This window comes from Pinus tabuliformis, chromosome 4_1 (genome assembly GCF_031772625.1).
Source record: "Pinus tabuliformis cultivar Carrire ecotype Pingquan chromosome 4_1, CPIR1, whole genome shotgun sequence".
Taxonomy (NCBI): Eukaryota; Viridiplantae; Streptophyta; class Pinopsida; order Pinales; family Pinaceae; genus Pinus; species Pinus tabuliformis.
The window spans coordinates 245,603,582-245,611,059 of record NC_142303.1 but is presented as its reverse complement, the minus strand read 5'-3'; positions in this window follow the sequence as shown (position 1 = coordinate 245,611,059).

Here is a 7,478-nt window from a genome sequence, read left to right as displayed (position 1 = left end):
CAACGGCGTTGATATAAAACTGTGGTGTTGTTTAAATATATGTGCTGTGTAAATATGTGAAGTTTTTTAATGGTTTGCTGTTCGTGCCAAGTATCACATAAAACCTGCGTGCAGTGTCACAAAAAACCTGCGTGAAGTTTTTTTTTATGGTTTGCTGTGAGCGCCGGTTTTCTGAGGAGCTATATATAAATTTTATATTAGGTATCAGAATACTGTCTTTGTAAGCCTGAACTTTGCTTACGGATATATGAAACTGACGGTGGCAAGAATCGTTTGCAAACTAAATTCTGGTTGGGTTCATAACGACGGTTTTTTATATATATTTGCTGGCTGTTTAAACAGTTAAAAATAAAGGCAAATAGAATAAAGACAGTTCTAATATAAGTGCAACGGGCAGTTTTTTTTAAGAAAAGGCACAGGTATAAAGGCATAGGCAATTTTTTCTTTGTTGTGTAAAAACAAAGGCATAGGCAATTTTGTTTTTTAATTGCTGGTATTTCAAATTGAAATTGGAGATTCTTTGACGAGATGGCCAAAACACAGAGTGCCCGTTTTGAAATAGAAAAATTTAATGGCAAGAATAATTTTGAGATCTAGAAGGTGAAGATGCACGATCTGCTGGTTCAACAAGGTGTGGCGAAAGCACTGTTGGGGAAAAACAAAAGACCTCCTTCCATGACGGAGGATGAATGGGATGAGATGGACGATAGACCTCTGAGCGCAATTCGGTTATGTCTGGCGGACGATGTTCTGTTCAACATTGTGTCAGAGAAAACCATCGCAGGCCTGTGGTCGAAGCTAGAGAAGCTCTATATGACGAAATCTTTGACAAATCGGATTCTCCTGAAACGACAGCTTTACGGTTTGCGGATGAAAGAAGGTACCTCAATTGCTGATCACCTGAATGTTTTTAATACCTTATTGGTGCAATTAGACAGTCTAGATGTGAAATTTGATTCAGAGGATAAGGCAATAACTTTATTGTGCTCATTGCCCGAATCATGGGATCACTTTGTTACTTCCATAAGCTTTAGTACATCTGAAATCCTTGAGTTTGACGATGTTGTTGGAGCCTTGTTGGCTGAGGAGACGAGGAAGAGGTCGAATGCAGACACTTCTACATCAGAGGTAATGATGGCCAGAGGTCGCTCACGAGAGAGACACTCCGGGGGAAAGCATAGCGACTCTCGCTCAAAGTCCAAAGGAAAGAAGCCCAAGGTGAAGCGTTGGCATTGTGGCAAGGCTGGACATCTGAAAAAGGATTGCTGGAAGCGAAAGCAGGCTGCTAAAGAAGGCTCTTCGACAGAAAAGAAGGAAGACAACACCACAGATACAGGTTCCGTATCTGGTTCAGGTATGAGTGATGAGGTATTGTCAGTTAATATGTCAAAACATGATCAACATTGGTTGTTAGATTCCAGGGCATCTAACCACATGTGTATTCATAAAGAATGGTTCAAAACATATAGATCAGTTGATGATGGAGTCGTGTACATGGGTAATGATGTCACTTGCAGTATTGTTGGAATAGGAAGTGTACAACTACAAATGTTTGATGGCACAACCAAAATATTAACTGATGTGAGGCATGTACTAGATTTAAGGAAAAATTTGATTTCATTAGGAGCACTTGATTCAAATGGATATAAAACTGTAATTCAAGGTGGAGTTATGAAAATCTATAAAGGTATCTTACTAGTGATGAAGGCTAAGAAAGTAGGAAATCTATTTCAGTTAGAAGGTAGAACTGGGTCAGATCATGTGTCTGTGTCTGAACATGATAGAAGTTCCATTCACTTATGGCATCAAAGATTGGGGCATATGAGTGAAAGAGGATTGAAAATTTTGGCTGACCGAAAGTTACTTCCTAATCTAAGATCTGGAAAATTGGATTTCTGTAAACATTGTCTGTTTGGTAAACAAAGTAAACAAAATTTTAAAACAGGCAAACATACTAGTAAAGGCATACTTGATTATATCCATTCAGATGTTTGGGGTCCAGCCCCTATAGCGTCATATGGTGGTTCGTCATATTTTGTATCATTTATTGATGACTTTTCTAGAAAAGTGTGGGTCTACATGTTGAAAAGGAAGTCTGATGTTTTTACAGTTTTCAAGCAGTTTAGAGCATTGGTAGAAAACAACACTAGTAGAACTATAAAATGTTTAAGAACTGACAATGGTGGTGAGTTTTCCTCCAAGGAGTTTGACAGCTATTGCAAGGATGCAGGGATCGAAAGACATAAGACCACGGTTTATACTCCTCAGCAGAATGGAGTTGCTGAACGCATGAACAGGACTCTTCTAGAGAGAGCAAGGTGTATGCTGAGTAACGCCGGGTTGCAAAAGGAGTTGTGGACAGAAGCAGTGGCAACAACTTGTTATGTGATAAACCGATCTCCATCAACGGCGATACGCTGCAAGATTCCGCAAGAGGTATGGAAAGGACACCCTTGTGACTATTCTAAACTCAGAGTGTTTGGTTGTGATGCATATGCTCTAGTGCCTAAACATCAGCGAACTAAATTAGATCCGAAATCAAAAAGGTATGTCTTTGTTGGGTATGGTGATGGAACAAAGGGATATAGATTGTGGGATCCTACTACCCGCAAAATCATCATCAACAGAGATGTAAAGTTTAATGAATCCTCTCTTGTACTGTTAGATGTAGATAGAAGATTGAAACAGGATGATGTATCTGATTTCCAGCATATTCAGTTTGACAACGTTTCTAATGATAGTCATAACGGCCATAGTTCAGATTCTAGTCATGAACAGGTTTCAGAATCAGATTATGAACAGGGTTCAGATGAAGGACATGAACAGGTCTCAGATGGCGATCATGAAGAAATTCCTACAGTTGATAGACAGCCAGTTGTGGAAGCACCAGAAACTTTCTTAAGGAGGTCTACAAGGATCAAACGCCCTCCGAGAAGGTATGATGATCATGTTACTTCAGTTGCTTTGATCGCTAATGATGATGAACTGTTGTGTTATCAGGAAGCTGTAGAAGGTTCAAATAGTGACAAATGGAAAGCAGCCATGAAGGAAGAAATGATGGCCTTAGGTAAGAATGGCACGTGGGATCTGGTTGAACTTCCCAAAGGCAGGAAAACTGTGGGATGCAAGTGGGTGTTCAAGCTGAAACGAGGTGTGAATGATACGGAAGACAGGTACAAAGCGCGACTGGTTGCAAAAGGGTTTTCTCAGAAAGCTGGTATTGACTTTCATGAGATTTTTTCGCCAGTGGTTAAAATTGTTTCAATTAGAGTTGTGTTAGCATTAGTGGCTTTGTTTGATTTAGAGTTGCAGCAGTTAGATGTTAAGACTGCATTTCTACATGGTGATTTAGATGAGGAAATATATATGGAACAACCGGAAGGGTTTGTTCAGCATCGCAATGAGAAATTTGTCTGCAGGCTCAAGAAGTCATTATATGGCCTGAAGCAGTCGCCTCGGCAGTGGTATAAGAAGTTTGATTCTTTCATGTTGAGTCAGAAATATGTAAGAAGTGAATATGATCATTGTGTTTATTTTAAGCAGTTAAATAATGGCATGTTCATTATCTTAGTGTTGTATGTTGATGATATGCTTTTAGCAAGCAAAAGCATTGAAGAAATCAACAGGTTGAAGACTCAGATGGCAAGGACGTTTGATATGAAAGATCTAGGAGCCGCAAGACATATTTTGGGCATGGAGATTTTCAGAGACAGGGGCAATGGTAAGCTGTGGCTATCACAACAGAAGTATGTTGAGAAAATACTTTTGAGGTTTGGTATGAATAATGTGAAGCCTGTGTCAGTCCCTTTAGCTTCCCATTTTAAGCTTTCTTCGAGTTTATGTCCTAATACAGATGAAGAAAAGGATTATATGTCTCGAATTCCTTATGCCAATGTAGTAGGATGTTTGATGTATGCGATGGTGTGTACGTGACCAGATATTTCACATGCAGTTGGGGTTGTCAGCAGGTACATGGCAAATCCGGGTAAAGAGCACTGGTCAGCAGTAAAATGGGTGCTTCGGTACTTGAGAGGCACAAGTAGTTATTGTATTTCTTACAATAAGAGTAGTGAATTTGTTTGCGGATATGTTGATTCCGACTTTGCAGGTGATTTGGATAAGAGAAGATCAACTTCAGGGTACGTCTTTACTCTTGCAGGTGGAGCTATAAGCTGGATGTCAAAGCTACAGAACATTGTTGCTTTATCCACTACTGAAGCAAAATACATTGTTGCTTCTCATGCTTGCAAAGAGGTGGTTTGGTTGAAAGGTTTGCTTGGTGAGTTTGGTAGGTTACAGGACAACATCAGGTTACTTTGTGACAGTCAAAGTGCAATACATTTGGCTAAGAATCCAGCCTATCATAGTAAATCAAAGCATATTCCAATCAAATATCATTTTGTAAGACAGGTTATCACTGAAAGGGGAGTTTCTCTTAAAAAGGTGCATACAAAGGAGAACTGTGCAGACATGTTCACGAAACCAGTTTTGTTGGAGAAGCTACGCTGGTGTTTGGCTTCTCTTGGCTTGTAGAAAAGATAAAATAATAATAACAGGGCATCAGGCGAATTGTTGTCAAGGTGGAGATTGTTGAGATTTTCTGTTTGTAATGAAATAGGAAAAAATCTCAGCTGGTGACAACAATAGGAATTCAGGTCCTAGATTAACTCCAGGTTGTTGGGAGGGAGTTAATGCCTCCTATATTTGATGTGAGGGAATTAATGATACTGTTAGATTCTCTAGGCTATATAACAGGCAACCATTCGGATGTTTGCTAAGAGAGTGTGAGGATTTCTTGATGTAATCTCCAATTTGATTAATAAATTCCTGATGCCTATGTTTGGTGGACGTAGCCCAGATTGGTTGGGTGAACCACGTTAAAACTGTGTTTATGTGCTTGATATTTTGCTGTGCGTTTAATTGACTTGCTGTGCCTCTGAATTCCAACAGGACCATATCAAATTCTTAGAAGATGTGTTAGAGAGGATGAAGTATATGATATTCTGAAGGCTTGTCATGATGATCTATGTGGTGAACATTTTGCAACCACTAGGATTACTAAGAAACTACTCTCCACAAGGTATTATTGGCCAACATTGCATAAATATGTAAAGGAATATGTGAAGAATTGTGATGCATTCCAAAGAATGGGTTAGCCCACCAAATCAAAGAAAACCTATGCAACCATTAATGTCTCCTCAACCATTTTCAAAATGGGGAATTGATTTTGTTGGACCAATTAATCCATATTTTAATCAATTGAAGTACATACTAATGTGTACTGATGATCTTGATAAATGGGTGGAAGTGAAACCATTGAAGAATATTCAAGAGAACAGAGTAGTTGAATTCTTTTATGACATTATATTCACAAGATGTGGAGTACCTAGAGAAATTGTGTCAGATAAAGGAGAACAATTTACATCAAATTTAGTGGAGAACCTCATGAACTTGTATAAGATAAAGCATAGAAAGACTACACCATACCATTCCCAAGCTAATGGGTAGGTACAAATAAATAAAAGGGAATTATAGAGAGTACTTACAAAAAATGTTTAGTTCCACTGAAAAGATTGGGAAACCGGATTTCCATAAGTACTACGAGCTTCCCTGACTACAAGGAGAAATTCAAAAGGATTTACACCCTGTGATTTAGCCTTCAAGAAAATTTTCCTATTTCTCATTGAGTTTGAAATTAAAACTCTAAGGAAAACAATGTAATTGGTATGAAATTTTCACTAGCATAGAAGAAAAGAATTATTCAACCCAATCAATTGGATGATTTAAAAAAAAACAAGATCTATATCATATGGAGATAATTCAACAGCAAAGGGCACATTGGCATGATCATTATATAAAGAATAAATCATTTCAGCTGGGTAACTAGGCATAGTTACATGATTCAAGGTTTCAAGATTTTAAAGGAAAGTTGTCCACAAGGTGGTTAGGACCTGTTGACGGTGCTGGACCCGCCAAAATGTCAGGTGATCTCCCCGGTAAGAAGTCCCAACTAGATCTCATACCATTTGGTGTAGGAGTCCCAAAAGTGGGTCATATGGTATTGCCTTGACCGCGGTTGCGCGTAGAGTGAAGTAAGATGTCCCTATTGGTAGAAAGGGTGTGACATATGCAGCGAGTCAAGGAAGGTGTATGAGTGGTTATAACACAGGGGGGGTGAGGTCAGTGTGCCCCTTGGAAACCTGTGAAAGAACGAAGTTAAGAGGGGAACGCACGAGCAAAGATGCATCACAAACTGGAAGGTAAGTAAGCTAGTAATCCAAAGTGATGGTTAAACCAACAACACATTTTAGTAAGATTCATACATACATATACATAAAATAGCTACACATGCATGTGGAAGAAAACAAATACATATATCATTTAGAGTAAGAAATATATTTGAAATACAATACGACATATGCATGAAACATTTTGGCTCTGTTATATTAAGAAGTAAAATTTCTAGTCATACAATACAACCATGACCAACCACTAGTTCCAACAATGGAACGTTACAGTCACTGTCGCCTACTCCTTCAAAGAGATATACTAGCTCTGCACAGTGGAGAAGCCAAGGCTCATTACTCTCCAAGATTTCTCTAAGATACTCCTATCGGAAGCTTGATTGACCAAAAGCCTCTACAATGAGTTATGAGGTACTATAAATAACAAAGGGTGGGGTGACCCTTGAAATTTTCCTTTGTGACCGTTCATCTACCCTCATGACTCTTCAACTACTCTATGACTGTTACATCCAACTATCGACACTTGAACTTCCACTTGACAAGACGTTACATATAATCTGCACATGTACCCATGTGAGACAAAATGGCTTAAGAAAGCCATGTAAAACACCACTAACACTCGGACAGTTGTGGTGAGACCAACTCTTCGACATCCTCATGATGGTTGACAGTGGCGAACTAATGCCAAGCTTGGTCATCCATGATGGTGTCCGTGTGCTCAGTGGTGACATCTTGCTGAAAGTGAACTCTTGTCTCTGTTGCATCCGGGTACACTGATATGACTCATCTGTCCAACTCGTTTGATAATGTGCGCATTACCATCTTGAGTGTAGCTAAACCAGCAACACACTGATGCATATTGTTTATGTTGATCTCCAAGCATGTGCTGGTGGTCGTGCACATCAACTTGTTAAAATACATGTTAAGCTCTGGTCAGACTTTTTTCTTGTTTTCGCTTCGATGAGTGTGCCAAATGGGTGGGATCACATGCGTGCACATAATGACATCCATGCTTCTGAATACCCTTGCATACGATTGACAACATTGATCACCCTGTCTGCTCCATGCCAGCTGCTGGATGGGTCCATAACTTGTATGGGCGCAGATTCATCTGACTATGCATGTTGCGCCCCATCCTGTACCTATTCCTGCTGTAACTCATTCTCTCATTTGTGCAACTCCTGTTCTTCCTTGAGTTTCTCCTTCACCACATGAAACTCCTTCTCTGTTTCT